Raw genomic sequence first — 21,390 nt, forward strand, 5'->3', positions numbered from 1 at the left:
AGACATATGTGTTTAAATTCATTCATCCTGAAAACATTATAAATTGTAACCACAATATGCCACTATTAATATCAAACAGAAGCCAATGCCAAATGTTGGTAAAGTTGTGGAAACATAAACTGACAAAATGACTTTGAAAACCAATTTGGCACTATTTACTGGCAGTGATTATTTGCGTCCGCTATTGCCCAGCAATTCCACTAGTCAGTACATACTCCACAGAAATACGTACATACACTAAATAATAGAATGCTTACAGCAGCACAGCTCTGTATAGAACAGCTAAAAACGGAAGCTACCAGTAGTAGAATGGATAAACGTATGTGGTATATTCACACATGGAACAGCAATGCGGGATGAGACAGCATACTGTTACCACCTTCACTGATAGGGCTGAACCTCACAAACACAGTATTGTGTGCAGGAAGTCATATCTACAAGAGTTCATGCTGTCAGAATCATTTTGCATGTAGTTCAAAAACAAGAAGAATCTTCATTATACTAAAAGTCAAACAATAGTTTGCCTTTATTGGGAGAGTCAGTCAAGTTGTCCCTTGATCTGGCTGCCGGTCACCTGGGTGTGTTCAGTTTATGAAAAGTCACCCAGTTCGACCCTTGTAAACTTGTACATTGTCCTTTATATGCCTTATTTGCCAGTAAAAAGTTAAAAATATATTAAGAAGTCTGACTAATAAATATATTAAGAAGTCTGGCCCAGAGCTGTTTTGGAATATATTTCCTGCATTAACCTAGTTAGGCATGTAGAGAGAGGTGCTAGAAGATTCCAAACCAAAAAAAGGAAACGGGAAAGAAACATTTGGAACCACCATCTGCTGAGAATAATACACATTTTCATTTCCTATAGTGAAATTAAGTAGAAATATTTGTCTCAAATTAGCCCACTATCTTTTTTAGAAAAAAAATTTAAAAGTAAGAAACTTAGCATTTCAGGCTTTCTTAGTGATTCATAAATCTTTATGCATCTTCTAAGTGCTCGTGCCATCTTTTCATTAGCTGTACCGTATCAGCAGCAAGCCCATCCATCAGGATAGCAGATGTGTGTACTGTTAGGCATTTAAACAATGTTCAAAATGCAGGAAGATAAAGCATAAATAAGTAGATAAGACTTGTTATATCAGGGTTCCTACATCACAACAATTTTTTTGAACTGAAATGGTTCTTAATAATAATTTCATATCCGAATCTATGGGAAAAATTCCATTTACCGTACCTGCTATGGGTATGAATTTTCAATCTGACTTTCATATTAAGGCTGCAGTGAACAGATTCTCTGTAAAGATGAACCCAATAATTCATTTCTTGGCCCAGTCGTAAAAACCCTATCAAACTTGACTGAACTCAAAATAGCAGTCACTTGCCTGGCAATCTGTATTCACTGTTATGTGATGTATAGGTTTTGCTAAATCTGGTGGCTCACTTAGGTCAGTAATCCTGGCTTTATATTTCAACTGCTAATAATGCTAAGAAATTGAATGAAAATAGACTTTCAGATCCAATCTGAAGTAAATAGATGTAGGGATTTTCTGAGTCTCCTTAGGCATTTAAATTCAAGTTTCATCAGAAACTCATCAATATTTTCTATTCTAATAGTTATTAGAGTATGAATAAGGTTTGCCATCAGTTCCTCCATTTATTCAAGAGCTACTCAGCAAAATAAATTCTTTGAATCTCCTATTTTCTTTAAAGGATTTCTAGGTATTTATAATCAAGGAATCATGATTCATTTTAAAACTATTGAGAGATTAAACAACTGGAATTTAAAATGTTAATTTCAGCAACTAGAAAACTATACTAGCTTCTTAATGTGTTACCTTGACCAGGAATATACTGGGCAAATGTAATAAATCTCTGCCCCTACAAACTAATGATTACTGGGACACCTGGGTGGCTCAGTCGGTTAAGCATCCAACTTCGGCTCGGGTCATGATCTCACAGTTTGTGAGTTCAAGCCCCGCATTGGGCTCTGTGCTGACAGCTCAAAGTCTGGAGCCTGCTTCAGATTCTGTGTCTCCGTCTCTCTCTGCCTCTCCCCTGCTCACTTTCTGTGTCTCTCTCAAAATAAATACATGTTTAAAACGTTTTGAAAAAAAAAAAAAAACAACTAATGATTTTGCATGTGATGAACAGAAGCCCATGTTTTTTACATGCTGGTCAAATTTAAGTTATATGTGAACTAATGGATGGTCCAAAGCCTGTCATGATGTTTCTATCTCTGTTTTTGCACACTCATATTTTTCTATCTTAATTGCCCAACAATACCTTTTAGTCCAATTCCTCATTACCTTTTCCTTCCTCAGTTGCCTCCATTTCAATGAAAAACATTATCATTCATCAATATTTTTTAAAAACTGAGGGTGACCATACATCCTGGTTTGCCTTAGATAATCTCTTTTGTCCAGGTATAATTGTTAATACTACCTCATTTTCCCTTCAAAAGTGTCCCATTTAGATGCCAAATTATATGGCATCATAATCATCTGTGATTATCCCAGTAAAAATCTTTGTGTTCTGTGTATTTTATTTATAAAATGTATGTGGAATCAAGCCGCTTCTGTCCCTCTCTCCTGCCATCATTCTAAGTCCGCTACCAGACTCCTGGGACAGTTTCTAGCTACACTTTCCCCCTCTGCCCTTCAAATCTTTTGTCTACACAGTAGGCCCAGTAGTCTTCTTAAAGCAAAGCAAATGCCTGTTTTGGGGTGTTTTTATTGCTCTTAGAATGATACCTAATCCTTACTCTGAATCCCTATCTGACCTAGTCTTGGCCTTACATCTCTAGCCTTACAAGAAAAAAGCGAGGTGTGTTTGAGAAACCTCATCCTTAAGGTTTTTGTGTCACCACTTAAGCGGTCTTTGCTGTTCAGCAAATCTAAGGAGAGTCCCTTTTTATTCTCTATCATATTGTCATATGTATTTCTGTCATAATTCTTATAACAGAATTCTTATAATTTGGGGAAGATAGTTTTTGCTCATTTCTTTTTCTGTTTCATGAGAACAAATTGTTCACTAGTCCATGTTCAGTGGTGAGCAAAGGGTCAGACATATAGTGGTATTTTAAGCAACCAGCAATTAAATTTCAAACACCTAATTTCCCCTGAACCTCTTCCAGGTAATGGAGTACGGTGAGGAAGACAGGTGTAATCTTCATCCTCAATACACATATTCCAGTGTTATTAAACTGATATATGTTACAAGGACCATAAAATCAAGTTGTGAATTAAAGCAAGACCAGAGGAGAAATCCTGTGCTTCCACTTTAGTGCTCAGAGAAGGTCTCGATGAGAAAGTGCTATTAAATGTAAGACCTACACTAGGAGTCAGGTGAGCTATATCAAGCGACCTGTAATGAAAAAGAGAGAGAAATTGAAAGAGAGAGAGAGAGACCTGCAAGGAGAAGGAAAAACTTGTATAAAGCCCCTGAAGCCAGAAGACACTTGGCAATTTAAAACTAGAAAGATGGTGAGTTTGATGACCAGGTGAATAATTCATTCAATCTTCCATATAATTCAGTAGATGTTTATAAAACATCTGCTGTATGCCACTGATTCTCTAGGCTTTTGGGATACATCAGTGAACACAATGAGGAAAAATCTGTATCCCTGTAAGCTTTAGAGTTTTAAAGAAGGAAGAGTAAAGTATGATATTTAATAGCAAAATAACTAGATATTTAAAATGAGGAATTTCTAGTGTCAGTTCTGATACTGAAAGTGAATTAAGTTTTTAAGTTATATTGAACAATCTTCACGTGTCACTTAAGGAACCAGGGAAGACTGTAAGCCTAGAACACAGATTGAGTTGGTTCACTGGACAATCACCTCATTCTAAAGGAATGAGCAGTTTCTTACTATATGAGTTGTGTTTCCTGAATTCTCAAATCTATTTTTATGTTCACCAGTATGTTGAACTATTTTTTACTACTCTAGTCATCTTGTCATTAAAGAAAATAGAATATAGTCTAGCATGCTGATTTTTGTGACTTTCGAAGGGCCAAGAAACCAGAGACAGTTCTAAGTTCATTCTTTTTCACAGGAATAGAAGTGTAATAGTGTTATCTAAAGACCTATTGAAGAGGACTGCAAAAGAAGGATTTTTCACGTCAAAGATCAGTGAAGGAATTTACCTTCGGTCTGTTCTATTTATGATACTGTTATTCCTTTCATTAATGCCTCAGTGCTTTAACCGAAGGCTAATTGAATATAGCTAAATACTCTATTGTTTCCATAAGAAAAATATGACCTGTTTTGTTTGTTTTTTGGAGGGGAGTAAATTTAGTGGCAAGACCTGAAACCCTTTACACCAGAGATTATGACCCATTGGTCACTGCATTTTTTTAGCCTGCACAATGTGCTTTGTTTAGATGTTAATTTTTTGTAATTGTAGGCACCCATATTTTCTATTTCAGCCCAAAATAAGTGAAAAGGGATATTGCTCTGTATTTTCATAAAAAATTATATCTAAAATTACCCTTTTGATTAACATCTTATCTGAATTAAAATCAGCATAAAGTATTTTCTCACTTTCTATATTGTTCTGATATAATGCTATCTTTCTAAAACTGTAAGAATAGTTTCAGTAACGTGCTGATCAAATACCTGAAGTGTGTGGCCCTAAAAAGACATGATATAGTGTTAAGGTAGCTTCTGAAAATTACAATTTGGTTTTAGGTTATATTAGTAGAAATATAGTATTTAGCATAAAGAAGGTAATAATCCTGATCTACTGTTCACTAGTCAGGTTTCCATTGTAGTATCATGTTCAGTTGTGAAGAATATTCTCTGTGGTGTTTAATTTTATGTGTCAACTTGAATGGGCCATGGCATTCCTAAATATTTAATTAAATATTTAATTAAACCATATTCTGTGTGTGTTTGTGAGAGTGTTTCTAAGTACGATTCACATTTGCTTCTGTAGAATGAGTAAAGCAGATTGCCTTCCCCAGTGTGTGTGAGTGTGTGTTTTTTGGGTGGGGGGTCAAATTCAGGGGGCTTCATCTAATCCCTTGAAGACCTGAATAGAACAAAAAAGGCAGAAGGGAGAATTTGCTTTCTTTGCCTGATTGTCTTTGAGCTGAAACATCTGTTTGCTGCTGCCTTTGGGCTTGTACTAAAACCATATTGGCTTTCCGGGGTCTCTAACTTACAGACTTTGAGACGTCTCAAAACTGCATGAGCCAATTCCTTATAATAAACTACACCTATCACTATATCTATCTCTTTATCTGTCTGTCTAATCTCTGTAACTTACAGGGTTTGTTTATTTGGAGAACACAGATTAATATACTAAGAGTGGCATTGGTAAAATAAAAGTTATTTATAGGATATGTTTAGGATGGTTATGAAGTATATTAATTATGAAAGTCTAGGCTAGAATAACATACAGATCCAAAAACTGTATAACTATTTCAACATAATAGTTTAGCTCTAATAAGGGTTCAAGTTGACTTAAAGATATGAATTATGTTGTGTTCCATATATCCATTTAGAGTCCCAGTTTGATAGAGGATGTGCTGTTTTCAGTTATGTGGGGTCCACGGTCAACTTGGGCATTTCCATCTGAGGCAGAGAGGTAAAACAAAAATGCAAGCATAGATTCTCATGAGTCTAGCAGTAGAGACAAACTCCAGAAATCCTAGATCATCAATGAGAGGTTTCTCTGTTTTGAACTTGGGAAAGACTCCACAGATGAATGCAGAAGTAGAGGCTGATGATGAAGTAACCTGCTTCTTGGAACTTGCTCAGGGAAGTTGTGCAACATTTAAACTCAAACTCCATGCAAAGCACCTGGGTGCCTCATTCGCTTAAACGTCTGACTCTAGCTCAGGTCGTGATCTCACAGTTAGTGGGTTCGAGCCTCACATCAGGCTCTGTGCTGACAGCTTGGAGCCCAGAGCCTGCTTCACATTGTGCATCTCCCTCTTGCTCTGCCCCTCCCCAACTCACAGTCTGTCTCTCTCTCTCAAAAATAAAATAAACATTAAAAAATTTAAAAATACCAAACTCCATGCGATTCTTTTAGATATGAATAACTACACCTATTATATCGAGGTTTTGCTTTCTGTTAAATCTTTTGTTACTCGTGCAATGTCTCTAACATAGGTGTTTTGAAGAACTATTTGTCTAAAGTGTCCCTATGTCTCACTATCCCCTAAAACATTCACACAAAATTCTGTTCTATCTGGTGACTGCTACTTGAAATCCAATAGGAGACAGATGTTTCTATCTTAAATCCTTATTCTCACAGAGGAAATAATTTTACTATAAATTACCAAGGGTTTCAGTGGTGTCCATCAATCTCTTCCTTATGGGTTTTATAAGTAACTTATTTGGAAAATTTCTGAATGAGGATAATATAAAAGAATTAAGTAAGGGATAAATACATAAAATAAATAAAAAATAAATTGAAGGTAGGTCTTAGAAGTTTTGTCTGCCTCTATTCAAAGTCTATTCAAAAAGTCTTCGTAGGGGCACCTGGGTGGCTTAGTGGGTTAAGCGTCCGACATTCGCTTAGGTCATGATCTCGCGGTTTGTGGGTTCGGGCCCCACGTCGGGCTCTGTGCTGACTGCCAGCTCAGAGCCTGGAGCCTGTTTCGAAGTCTGTGTCTCCCTCTCTCTCTGGCCCTCCCCTGCTCACGCTGTCTCTCTCTCTCTCTCTCCTAGAAATAAATAAAAATATTAAAAACAAAAAAAAACCCAAAAAGTCTTCGTACATTACAGACTGTACATTATAATATTACTTCAGATCAGTTCTTTGCCAGAATATAGAACTTCGCTCTCTCGTTAGCAAGTGAGGATGAGAAATAATCCAACTATGCCCTGTGTATGTCACAGTGTCTGTTAATTGTATATACTATAATAATTAATGATAAATAAATGACACTGGGATATATTACAAATTATCAGGATTTAGAACAAAGACAAAGGAGCACTGAGTTAGTAAATAAACAGCAATGGCAAACTAAAAAAAGTCTTATTTGTCAGGAAACATGCTATATGAGAGAACACCTTATCAGATAAATATGTGATGATTAGAAGTTTAAAAAATAACATACTAGGCTTTTGAACATCTGTTTGCCTCATTTTTACAGAAAGCAACTGCGAGCTGTTTCCAGCCTACATTTGAATGATATTTGCAGTTAATTCTCCCCTGAAAAGTTTGAAGCTGTTTTTTTTTTTTCCCCCTGAAGAAAACTACAGGTTATTAGTGAAATTTCTGTTACTATTGGCTTCAAGTTGTTCTCTGTCGGCTGCCTCATAGACATGCTGTCCTTCATTTATGCAGATGGCACAGATGACCCACTATCAGTAGGATATTGCATCAATTAAGGGCACATAATTGAGAAATAACAGATTGGGGTTAGGGGTGCAGTTCGTGAGTAGAGAGCAAAGTTTTCCCAGTCAGGAGTATACTGGCCCATATGGAAATTAAATATGTGACCTTGACTTTAATACTACCAGGATCTAATTGAGTTAACCATCTCTGTCACACAATGTCGTATAAATAACTAATATTCTTGTCATTATCACCCCATGATATCTGTTAATGCTATAAATCTCTAAGTTTCACTATTCAAATAATACTGTTTCCATGCTGACATTTCTGATGGCACATTTTTTTTTACATAGTACAGAATTAGTATTGTCCTGGCACCGCTTTAAACTTTTTAAAGTTATAATTATTAAACACCACTTTAAATTAAAATTTATAATTTAAACAGACTGCTTAAAAGACAAATATAAAAAGTACTTCTAAATTCTAACTCATAAGAGGTAATGTGTAATGGTTGCTTGTTAATAAAATAATAGCTGTCTCATGTTGGGTTTTAAGGACACATAACAGTATTATCTTCTCATTGAAGTTTAGGAACCAAAAGAGGAATAGGATGCAGGAGTCACTAGTAAAATTCCCATATAAGAATGATCATGCCACAAAGCATTTTTCTATAGACAGGCCCATTCAAAAGAGAGAGGATCTAGAAAAGACAGAAGAAAGAAGCCGAGTTTCTTCACTCACCCTCACCAAGTGGAGCGAGGGATGAGGAAAAAATTCAGATTTCTTTTCTTGAATTCCCTTACCAAGGAAACCTGGAGAATAGAGGGTCTCTCATTCCAAATATCATACTCACCTTCTCACAATGCATGTTTGATAATATGATGAACTGTTTACGTGGGTGGCCTCACATTGTCTTCCGGGTACGTCATGGATCAGCTGTTACTATCTCCAAGAATATAAGGGAGATGAGAGGCCCAAAGAAGTCAGTTAACTTTCTCAAATATCAAGTGAGAGGTTGTGATTCTCAACTCAGGACTCTCTGATTCCAAAGGCTGTTTTCTTTGTTTCTATAATTTTCTGCAAATAAGTTATTATATACAATAGCAGCAGCCAGGTACTGGCAGATGGAGTAAGACTATTTCTTCTTTTTGAATGACTTTGTAACTTGAGATTTGCAGAAATGTATCCAAAGCTGCTAATAAGCTTTATAAATACAGTCTCCAGCTCCATGTCCCTATCCCCAGTTCCCTTCCACTTTCATGTCACTTTCTCACATGTAGGAGATCCAGAGACAGGCCTAGGAATCATGTGTTAGAGAAAATAAACTCATTTCTCCCACTATCAGTATTGCTCCAAATACTTATTCTACATACATTGTATGCAAATGCTACTATTTATCTATCAATCATCATGTATCTAATCTATCATTATCAAGCCATAGTATCTTTGTTTGAAGTCTGATCTTCTATGTTACTCTCAGAAAATCTCATTTTTGACTGGACTCAGACTAGAGGTAGAAGCTTTCAGAGAGGAGAGCCACCACCTCTTGGCATTCTGTTCCTGGTGTTTTAATTTGGCCTCCTTCATTCACTTGGCCAAAAGTTTAGCATATTCTGCAGCCTCTTCTTTATTTTTCTTAGTACATTGTTTCTTCAGAGCCAAAGGTCAGCATTTGTGTTGGAGGACATGCCAAGTAACAAGATGCTGAATCGTGCATGCTTTAGTTCTAGGTTTCTTATTCTAGGTTTAGGGGCTTTCTCACAACATACTGACAGACATCATCTTCTTTAGAGACACTGAAAAGTTTGCGTATTCTGCTAGCTCTTTTGGGTCCCAGGTGATGAGGCACAATAGTATCAGTGACTCCAGGAATATACTTCTCCCTTTTATTTTTTTTACAATGACCAGTTTGAGAACACGGAGACTGGCACCCACAATGCAACCTCAGGTAGATTTGTGCTTTCTTTCCCCAGTCCTCCTTGATCTGTAGCAGGATGACCCTTACTCAACAGCAGGTAGACATGGCCATGGGCCAAGACAGCCTGCTTCATGGGGAATGCTTATTTGCCATTTGTCATTGCCACCACTGATTTGAACCATGTAACCCTTGCATTCTTCACCCAGAACATCAGCAGCAACTTCTGTGGGTATACCCTTCTCATAAACAGTACAAGATTTGTGTTCATTAACCACTTTAATGAGTTTCTGGCAGTGAGTAGCTGGGAGAGACATATTCAGCTTCATCCTAAAGCAGCCTACTGCCTCTAAGTGCCATGAAAAAGAGCAAGCTATGTAAATATACCTTTGGCAAGAGCTTAGCTTTCCTGATCAAGTAGTTCCATTCAACACTTGTGTTATTATTGATATCCATTTTGACGGGTAATTTGTGCAATCTAGAGTCTCTTAGTAACTTCAGTCTCAGAATTCTGTGTTTAGGTAATCCTACCATTGGTTTTTCAACTAAAGTTGTGTTTTTTTATAAGTTCCATATTGTAATTGACCATAGTTTCCTCATGGTAAAAATTAACTTGAATATATCATGCAACTTTCTTTTCCATTTCTGAAGATTATGTATATTTCACATCTTCCTGAACTCTCAGCTGTTTCCTCTATCTTAAATATTCTTCTTCCCTTTTTGTGGGCAAATGAAACTCCTACTTTTTATTAAAGTCTCAAAATGATAAGATACACAGTAAATATTTTTAACTTCTTCTTTTCCCACTTCATATTATATCCCCTTCTATGATCAGCACTCTACATAATACTTCATTTTCACTTGTTTCCATTATTTTAATTGTGTACTAAAAGGAAGAGATTACATCTTAATTATTTGTCTATACATTTATCCTAGTATATTTATTGACCTATATATATTTCTTAAATTATAGTTGCTTTCTCTTTTTTTCTCTGTTAAAGACAGAACAATCATGTGTTGTTAAGAAAACTTATGATTTTTATGAATTAAGTATGTTCTCTGTTCCATTATCAGTAAAGTAATATTTGATCAAGTTTCTTCCTCTTTCTTTAGCCAATGTGTACTCCACATCTCCAGTTTTATTGTCATCTTTTTCATTCCTCAACACTAGATATTTTTAACTTATGAATAATGAGATATTATGTCATGTACATGTCTTTCCATCTCAAATTTTGAATTAACAGTTCTCAACAAGCTGTTTCCTCAATGCTTTATTTTCACAACTGCATAACTATTCCTTATGTTTCTCTATGGATTTTAATCCTCTTAAAACCTACCCTTTCTGGGCGCCCAGTTGGCTCAGTCAGTTAAGCGTCCGACTTCGGCTCAGGTCATGATCTCACAGTTCGTGGGTTCGAGCCCCGCATCGGGCTCTGTGCTGACAGCTCAGAGCCTGGAGCCTGTTTCAGATTCTGTGTCTCTCTCTCTCTGCCCCTCCCCGCTCATGCTCTTTCGCTCTCTGTCTCTCAAAGATAAATAAACGTTAAAAAAAAAATTAAAAAAAAAAACCTACCCTTTCCTAAATTTGGCATTCCCTAAATATCATAATTTGTTTTCTTTTATTGTTTATTTCTTTTATAATACAATTTCAATCCATTTTCTTATTTTTCTTTTTTTTAATTTAAATTTTAGTTAACATACAGTGCATTATTGGTTTCATGAATAGAATTTAGTGATTCATCACTTACATAAATACCCAAGGCTCATCCCAGTAAGTGCCCTCCTTAATACCCATCACCCATCTAGGCCATCTCTCACCCATTTCCCTCCATCAACCCTCAGTTTGTTCTCAATCATTAAGAGCATTTAATTATTTTTGATCTATTTTAAGCCTATTAATCTTTCTCACCATAATTATATAGTGATGTAATATGATAATCCAATGAGGAAAAATGCAATACAATGTAGACATGACTAGCTCATGCATTGTCATTGTCTTCTAGGAGAACTTGGCAAAATAATTCCTTTGTTTTATCTTCTTTGTCAATCCTTTTTCTATATTAGGGAGGCTATTCTCAAGTTTATGTGAATCCAGTTCAGTGCAGGTACTTGATGATTCTGAATTCTGCACGATTGCACCCTGCAACGTTCTCTGTTAAGAAAAATGGAGTAAGTCCCAGCAATACACACACACACACACACACACACACACACACACACACACACACGTATATATAGATTGCTGGAACATATATGTGTGTGTGTGTGTGTGTGTGTGTGTCTTTCTCTATTTCTCTCTTTCTCTCTCCCTTTCCCTCTTTGTCTCTTTCTCTCTCTCTTTCCTTCCTTCCATCCTGCTTGCTTGCTTTCTCTCTCTCTCTCCTTCCTTCCTTCCTTCCTTCCTTCCTTCCTTCCTTCCTTCCTTCCTTCCTTCCTTCCTTTCTTTCTTTCTTTCTTTCTTTCTTTCTTTCTTTCTTTCTTTCTTTCTTTCTTTCTTCTTTCATTTTTCATCTCTGGTGATAGTATTGCTCTTGTAAAAGCATTGACCAGCATCCAGCATTTGAAAAGTGAGGCTTACAGCAAATTAGAGATTATAGTTCATAATTTAGAAAAATTCTTCCTGTTCCTTGGTGTCTGATTTTACTCAAAAGCAAGATGTTATAACAGTTTCTATTGTTTCCCCCAAACACTGTGGCAGTCCTAGTCAGAAATTAGTTCTTGTTAAAAAGTTATTGTGAATTGAGTTCTGCTCTATTCTGCATGTATAACTACAGGGCAATTCTGTGTAATCACAGCCTCCAGAGAGCTAAAATATTTCTCTGGGTTATTATTTCAAAAAAGGTAATATACCATTCACTAGGTAGCAAGTAGAACTATTTATTTGCCTCTTGCAAGATCTATTTACATGTATGCGGCCGTGTGTGTGTGTGTGTGTGTGTATACATACATACATGTAATTTTACTAGATGTAAGGTATTTCAGTACCTATGCCTTTAGTTAAATACATAGTAGTTATGAGTAGGATCTTTCATACCAGACTCCTCATATTTCTCTTTGTTCTGCTGCTTATGCAATTTGTAACCTTGAGCAAATTATTTCATATCTCTCTCCCCCATTTTCTTCATCTTTAAAATGCAGAAAACAGTATCTTCCTAGGGTTGTTACAGGCATATCATGAGATAACATAGGTAAACCAAACCTTCAAACACTGTTAGGATAATCTGACAGGCAAAGGGCATCTAAGAATTAAAACATACAGTCTGTCTTCCAGGCCTTAAATCTAGATCCACTTATATAAATTGAAACATGCCTACTTATTCAAGGTTATCTTTCTATCCATCATATATGTTACCTTACTTACCAAGAGAAAGACCTGCTGGCTGGCCTCGTTCTGCACAGAGTACAATGTAACATTGTAGAAATACTTATTCTCCCCTAAATGGGAACTTTTAGCATGAACTAGCTATTAGACATGGTAGAAGATTAATGCCTTTTTGCTTTGCTTTCTGGTCCAGGTTTTAAAATGTTCCCTCTTTTTTGTCCACTTTCTGGAGTCTTTCTGTAAATCTAAACACAAAAACCTTGAATCAGGACCTCAAAGTTGCAATTCCATCTTTTCAATAACTTGTTATATAATTTTGGTAATTCATCTCTTTATGATTCCCTTTCTCATTCTAGAAGAGAAAATAATAACTGTCACCTGCCTTCATTCTTACCGACGTTGTAAAGAATTAATTATTAATGACTACAAAGCACTTCCCAAACAGAAAGTGAAAGATGTTCTTTAAAATAAGTCTTCTTCATAAAGTAAGTTATACTTCCTATTTGTGTTTGGTAGAGATGTTCATTTATTTATAATTCATTTTAAAGAAAATAAAATATTTTACTCGGGAAAAATAAATACTATCACCAAAGAAATAGTTAAAAGCTTCCGGCTAGAGAGTTTTCATTTTTATCCCTTTGTGTATAGACTATATGCAACAGTCCATACTTTCATTTAGTGATTTTCATAACATTGACACATAAATAAAAGGAGTTAGAACTCATATCTTGTGCGTATTTGACAAGCTCTAACAGAATTGTTTGCAAAATTTTATTGAAATCCCTGCTTTCATTTATCTTTGTTAGCACAAGCCTCAGAAATCAGTGGTATGGAATTCTTGTATAATTTAGCTCTAAGAGAATTAAGTGTGCAGGTGTTCAGAGAATAGCGTATTTTTCTAAGTAAATAAAATCTTTGGGAAGAAAATATATTATTTTTATTACCTTATGAAAGAATATCAATTGGTTTGATTCATTTCTAAAAGAACAAACAAAAAATATATTGCCAAGTAGGAGATGAGAAACCAAGAAACAAAAATGCAATTAGTCGCGAGTAATCTCATGAACTTGAAATAGTATAACAAAGTGAAATTGCTTGAACGGCTACAACAAAGAGTGTTAGGGCTGCAATGCTTCTTAAGATTGCTATATTAAACAAGGGCATGTGCACATTTAAGCTGTATTTCAAAGATTTTGATCTCTGAGCACTTTTCTCCTTGCCGTGCACTATCCAAAATTCATCATACAAACATTCGCACTCTAGAGGGTGGAGGGAAACTTAGGAAAGATAGTCCTTGTAAAAACTTCAAATGTTTTTCTTTCCTCTCCACTTCGTAGGCTGGGCCTCATGTAAACTTTCCTAGATAAGTGAGTTTCAAGTGCATTTTGAAAGGTCTGTACAAAAGAAATTTAGTACTTTCCATTTTAATGGCTTGCAGTCCTGATGGAAGTTCTTTCTCTTAGCCAACCTAAATGCTTTATACAACATTTCAAGCTCACTTATTCTTGTTCTGCCCTCGGTGGCATTGGAGTACCGATCAGCACCTTCTATGTAATAATCCTTCATGTAATTGAAATCCAACTTGTTTCCCCAGCCTATTTTCCAACTTAAATAATATTAGTTCCCTTAACCTTTCCTCTGAGATTCTATTTTCCAAGCTATTAATCATGTTTATTGCTTGTCCTTAAACCTTCTTCAAGTTTTCCAAGGTCTTTTTAACTTAGTGAGTCCAGGCTTGCACACGGCACTGTGATTATGCTACAAGAATTACTTCTCACATCATACGCATTGTTCTTCTGTTTACTCTGTCCAGGGAGTTCAAATTGCTCATTCACCTTTGAAATGTGACTCTTAACACTGCTGTGTTCCTTGCTGTTGCCTTGCTACCACCAAATCCAACCTCTCCCGTATAATGATCAGAGTTAACCTCTAAGTATCGTACTTTTGCCTTTGTTTAATTCTGAACTATTTTTAATTTGCTATTTCTTGTTTAAAATGGGGTGCCTGCTCACCGCATCTAACTTGCTACTTGTTTGTTTGTTGAAATTATATGTGTTTGAGAGTTTAAGATACACATACAGTTTTATATCAAAAGAGGCATTATTACATTTAAAGCAGGCTAATATTTCTTTATTGGCAGCTTTCTGCTTCTTGTGTCTTTCGGATTTTATGTGTGATTCATTTTAAAATGAAATGAAATTTAAAACATGGGCACATATTTAAAACATGGGCACAATTCCTTGCATAGCTATAATGACCAAAATGCTTTTCACCTCCAATACCATCATTGCTACTTTCCACAAAATTATTTCCTACAAATTTCTTAGTTGTGTATTTAGACTTCCTCTGTTCCTACAGTGGAACATATTTGGCTCCCATTAATACTTAGAGTCCTCAGCATGTTGATTCCAATCTTCCTTATATTCTTTTCTCCATTTTTTCCATATGGGAGCAATAGGAAATATAATTGCATTTCATTTCCCTCCTATAGGATTTCCTTCATGAAATTCTGTAGATATTTTTTTTTTTTTACCGTGCCTCACTTTCTAGTCTTTAGCCATTTTCATGTGCTGTAATAAAATATACATGCATTAAACCAACATGCAGCAAATGATTTTTTCTCTATCAATATTTTTTAAAAGCTAAATAGACTATCCATGCATTTTACAAACACATCTACATAATCCAATGCATTATTTAAAATGAGCCATATTTTGTTAAATTTTTCTATAGCTACCTAATTCTGAAACTAGTTTAAAACCCATTTGCTTGCAGAAAAAATGTTATCACCTTGTAAAAACAGAGGTATTAAAATAATGAGGTATGGTTCCTTCCTTGCCATGAACAAAAATCTACTGAGATTCTGTTTCCTTAAGCTTAGGTTCCATTTACCTTAAGAAGAAATAGATTAAAGATTTTATTGTTTATTCCTCACCTTTTTTTACTTATTTCGAATAGTACAAATATTTTGGAATTTATGCAAACTGGAGATTCCTCTGAGTCGCCTTCCAATTCTGCTGAACATTACAATTCTTGCTTTGGTTTTAGATCGTAAACTTAAAGATCCTATATTTATGTGGCTGCTGTTTAGAGCATTTTGTCTTAGCTTGATTTCTAAGAATTTGTAAGCTATATGTAGTTTTTAAAACCTATGTCCAAATAGATTGAAATTGTATGCCACATGTTCATTTAACTTTCCCAATAATTGTTGACATTGAGCACGTTAGCATAATGTTTACATAGATCTCATGCATACTCACAACAAGCCACAGTTAGTTACTACTATCATCATCCCTGTTTTACTAAAACATGAAGTGGTCCTGTTTCTGAACTCTTTATAAAGCTGACAAGTGGTGAAGCTGGGATTTCATTCTCCATAATGAAACACTAGAGCCCATGTGCCTTTGACGGAGCCACCCAGCAGGGCATAATTGATGTTTAAAATGCAATTGATATCACAAGGCATACCTAACTGATCCATGATCAGCCACTCAATATGGGGTTTGTTAATTCTCTTTGGGGAGAAAATAAGCAAAAGTCTTGATGAGTGTTATTCTGCTGCAGTTATATGTTAGTTTTCTAAATGACTTATTGTATCATTAGTTTACAAAATACAGCCACATTTATTGTTTACATTCCTTTTTAAGGACACATTGGAAAAGTTTGACCGCTATTTAAAAATAAGATGAATTGACGTTACATTTCTAACTACATGTAATTTTTCAAGTAATATTGTAAAATTATGGCTTTTAAAGTAATGAAATACACGTTATGCTATAATTTTACTTATCAGAAACTTTAAAGGGGATCTCTTATGTTGAATATTTTTAATAAACCATTTCATAATTAAGAACTTCTGAGAATATTTTCATATTATGTTATAGTCCCCAAACCACCTACTTTGCTTTTACCAAGATTGAATTCCTTTACTTTCCATTCTGAATCTAAGACCAGGCTAAACCAGTCCTGGAACCAGTATTTTTGTTCTTGCCCTTCATGTCCACATGAATTGTAAGTATGTATATGAAGGAAATGCATGACCTTTTTTAGTCAATCTTTTAATTTAGGTGATGATTATAGGGATTACTTTGGGAGATGACATGCATTGGCAACTCCATAGTGAAGCAAACAGAGGTAAATAATGTAATCACAGCAGCAGCTGGGTTTTGGGCATGCCAACAGTGAACTTAGAGCTTCCTAGGCAGCTGGGGCAGGTGTTAGTGATCTAAATGAGGTTGGTGGAATGACTTTTATTACTTTGCAATAGTTCTGGCAACTAGACCTATGTTCCTGCCATTCCAGTCCTGGTTCCCACTTTATTTTCTGTGGTTTTCCAGCAGGTTTTTAAAAGTTTTATATCACCCCCAACAGCTTTACTACACCTCTCTCTCCAGGCCAGATGAAGAAGTAATGCACAAAATTGTAGTACTTCATTTTGCAGTGTACTTTAGAAGCATAACCATAAGTTAAACATCCTGCCAGTAGCTCTTTTATTAATAAAGTGACCCCAGCCATAACTGCAAATACTACCCCGTTTTGTAATAAAAGGGATGTATTATCGTTTTCTCTAACACTAAATCAACAAAATTGATGGAATGCCTGCCATATATGAGACACTTTTATAATAACTATTTAGAAGTAGTTCCCCTGTCTTTAAGGAGCTTTAAGACAGTTGAGAAAGCAGGCTATAAGCTATGAAATAAAACTAACAATAGATGTTAGCAATTGGCCAGTGCCAAATTAAAGGTATAGATAAGAAATTCTACAGGATTTTCAAGGTGATAGAAGTATGTAGAAAATTCACATAAATGGACTCTGTGGACCTGGTAAGGCATAAAGATAATGAGAATTTAGATAAAATTAAAAGAGGTATAAATATAGTGTAAAATTGGCATCCATTCCAGTTTATCTGTAGCAGATCACCTCTATTTGACAAGAATGGGAGATAACATAGAGAAAATAATAGAACAGTTGTGTGGCAATAATTATGGTAACAATAATAATGATATTAAAATAGCCAAAATGTAGGTGCTTACTATGAGCTAAACACTATTATGTTTTCTTTGTGCTAAATAGCATCTTGTTTAATCCTCAGAACAAAATCATATAGTGTGATTTTTCTGAAACTTACGTATAAGGAAACTGAAGCTTAGGGAAAGTAAATACTTGTGCAAGGATACATTCCCTTAATGATAAAGCCGAGGTTTGAATGCATATCTCTTTGATGTAAAATCCTTTTTATTTAGCAAGAACTCTCTATACCGGCAGAGGAACAACATAAGGCATGGCAGCATGAGGGCGGAGCTAGGATAGGGGAAAATTCTTTAAGGGGATAAATAGGTTTGTAGATAGACAGACAGAGATAGATCTCAGAGAGGTATGTCATCCCAGAGAGATATATCTATATCTCAGACAGATATATCTCAGATGTATATTGCAGTAAGGAGAGACAAAAAATCATTTGGAGTACATGGACTCTCTCACCTCCTTTCTTTCTTTTTTAATATTTTATTACTGAAAGAGGGGGGGGGCAGCATGAGCAGGGAAGGGTCAGAGAGAGAGACACAGAATCTGATGCAGGCTCCAGGCTCTGAACTAGCTGTCAGCACAGAGCCCAACGCGCGGCTCGAACCCGCGAACCGTGAGATCATGACCTGAGCCACAGTCGGAGGCTTAACTGACTGAATCACCCAGGCGCCCCTCTCTCACCTCCTTTCTTTTGCCACACTCCCCTTGTTCTTTCCCAAATATGGGAGAGATCTTAGAACCACTGGGGCCCTCTGCCTAGGATGTACATGTTCTTTCTTCCTCTGGAAGTAAATGTGACTTTCTCTCTTTCTCTTACAAGCTTTTACTCAAATGATACTTCTCATTGGGGCTTCTCTTGACAGTTCTGTTAAAATGCAAGAACCTCCTCCAGGTACTTCTGATCAACCTTATGTTACTTTGATTTTTCCATTTATTCCATAGCACTTTTAACTTTAAAAAATATTCTATAATTTAGTTATTTATTATGTATGTCACTCATTATCTCTCTCACACCTCTCCAAAACATGAACTCAACAAGGGCAAAAGATCTTCTCTGTTTTACTCATTGATATATGCAAAACCCTATAAGAGACTCAAGTATGTATACTTGTTCAGTAAGTGTTTTTTGAATGCATGATTATATCTTAAAAAATTTATTACTAAAATAACTAATACCCATCCTTAAAACTTTAGAAATATACAAAATATCATAAAACATTAAAATAACCATAATTTCACCAATGGTAAATATTATTACAGTTTCATGCATTCATATATTTTTATTACTAACAAGCAGTTCTGAATCTATTCATTTTCAAAAATATTAGACATTAAAAATAATGTCATCAAGTTATTTTTGAGACATTTATTTGGAAGAATATTTACAAATATGCATTTTAGTTATTCAAATATCAATAAGACTTTTGTTTTTCATAATTTAGACATATTTTATGATTGTATAAGTCTTGAATTATGCATGTAGAATATAATTAGAGATATGATGATCAGTAAGTTTTTGCACTGACAATAAAAGCAATGTTTAAAAATATTATCCAATGGTTTATAATCCAAAATGTGATTTCAAGGTAAAACTTTTCAGTGAGATGAGGCAAGGAAGATGAATGTAGAAATGATAAAACACTCTAAATGTCCAGACCAGTAAGCTACACAAATGAAAGCTTTTCAATATTTCCATATTCATTAACCTTTAATATAGCATCCATCACCTTGAGCAGTATTTATTATTTATACATCTCTGTGTCTTGTATATTATTTCTCTCTAAATCATTCTCCATATTAAAGGGAGTGAGGAGTGATATACCTGATATATTTTTAAAAAGTTTTTTTAATGTTTTTTATTTATTTCTGAGAGAGGGAGAGAGAGAGAGAGAGCATGGACAGCAGAGGGTCAGAGAGAGAGGGAGACACAGAATCTGAAGCAGGTGCCAGACTCTGAACTAGCTGTCAGCACAGAGCCTGATGGGGGCTCAAACCCAGGAACCATGAGATCATGACCTGAGCCGAAGTCGGACGCTTAACCCACTGAGCCACCCAGGCACCCCAATATATCTTAAATCCAAATATGTGACTTATATGTATGAGCATTTATAATTTAAACTAAAAGCCTAAACTAAATAGTAATAAATATAAGAAATGTAATTTTATGAAAAAACGGAAATATTACGAACGTTAGTGCTATGAGAAAGGTAGACAAGGCATGTCCATAGCATGAAACAGTGAGAAAATGCTTTAGATTTTATGATCATGTAAAGCCTCTCTGAGCAGGTGAAATTCTAGCTGAGAACTGAGGGATGAGAAGAAATCAGCTAAACAAAGTCTATGGAAGAGATTTCTAAGCCAACACATTTTTTTTTTCATCATGCAAAGTGTATTCTTCAATCCCCATCCCTTGTCACTCATCCCCACACCCACCTCCCCTCTGTAAAGCATCAATTTGTTCTCTATACTTGGGAGTCTGTTTCTTAGAGCACTTGGGTGGTTCAGTTGGTTGAGTATCCAAATCTCAGGTTATGATCTCTCAGTTCATGAGTTTCAGCCTCCATTGGACTCTGCTCAAGAGTCTGGTTGAGATTCTCTTTTTCTCTCTGTCTCTCTGTCCCCCTCTGTCCCCTCCCCTATTTTTGCTCTCTCCATCTCTCTCTAAAATCAAAACGAAAGAAAGAAAGAAGGAAGGAAAGAAAGAAAGAAAGAAAGAAAGAAAGAAAGAAAGAAAGAAAGAAAGAAAGAAAGAAAGAGAGAGAGAAAGAGAGAGAGAGAGAGAGAGAGAGAGTGCAGTGCAGAAAATGCAACCAGAGCCCATTAAACAAAAGAGGCAGCAATGTGTGTTAAGTTGGTAAGATTGATGGGTGCAAGATGACAGAGATTCATAGTGTCTAGTAATGAGCTTGGATTTTACTCTGTGAAATTAGTAGTCCTTGGATGATTTTAACATAAGGTGTTATATTATTTAATTTAGGTTTTCCAAATCTTAATCTAACTGCTTAATGGTTTTGAATTGAGAAAAGGAGTGGTTGCAACTGGTTATGGAAGATTAGAAGCTATACATTGTTGTTAACAATACTGTATATATATACTTGAAAGTGACTAAGAGTAAATCTTAGATGTTCTCACAACACACACACACACACACACACACACACACACACACACACACACACAAATGGTAATTATGTGATTATGTGAATTGATGTCTATGTTAACTAACCTTATTGTGGTAATCATTTTGCAGCATATATGTATATCAAATCTTTATGTTTTACTTACCTTACATTAATACAATAAGATATGTCAATTATATCTCACTAAAACTGGACAAAAGAAAAAGAAGCTCAGAGACCAGAGGAACATGAATGACCCAATCAAGATTTTGAATCTTGAGACCAAAGTTGAAGAAATTAGCATATTTTACCTGATTCCTGATACTTGACCATACAGTTACATGATTTGGGAATTGACATATTTTTATATTTATTATATTTATATTATATGAAAACATAATGTTGACAATTGTGTATAAAAATAAATAACAACTTTTGAATACCTATTCAACCTACCAAGAGTAAGTCATGATAAAACAGAATATCTAGACATACAGATAACTAGTAAAGAAATTAAATCAGTAATCAGCAACCTTCCACCACACACAAATCCAGGACCATAGGGCTTTACTGGTGAATTTTACCAAACATTCAAAGAATTAATACCAATACTTCTCAAACTCTTTCCAAAAATAGAAGAGGGAAGTCTTCCAAACTCGAGATTAATATTACCTTGATACCAAAACCAGACAAGAATGCCACAAGAAAAGAAAATTG

At 35.3% G+C, this 21,390-nt stretch overlaps 1 pseudogene; it reads right to left on the minus strand.

Moving 5' to 3' along the window:
- Positions 1–8,765: 8,765 nt before the first annotated feature.
- LOC120223145 lies at positions 8,766–9,533 on the minus strand (annotated as a pseudogene).
- Positions 9,534–21,390: the final 11,857 nt, after the last annotated feature.

Source organism: Hyaena hyaena, unplaced genomic scaffold, assembly GCF_003009895.1.
Source record: "Hyaena hyaena isolate Hyena2069 unplaced genomic scaffold, ASM300989v1 scaffold_957, whole genome shotgun sequence".
NCBI lineage: Eukaryota > Metazoa > Chordata > Mammalia > Carnivora > Hyaenidae > Hyaena > Hyaena hyaena.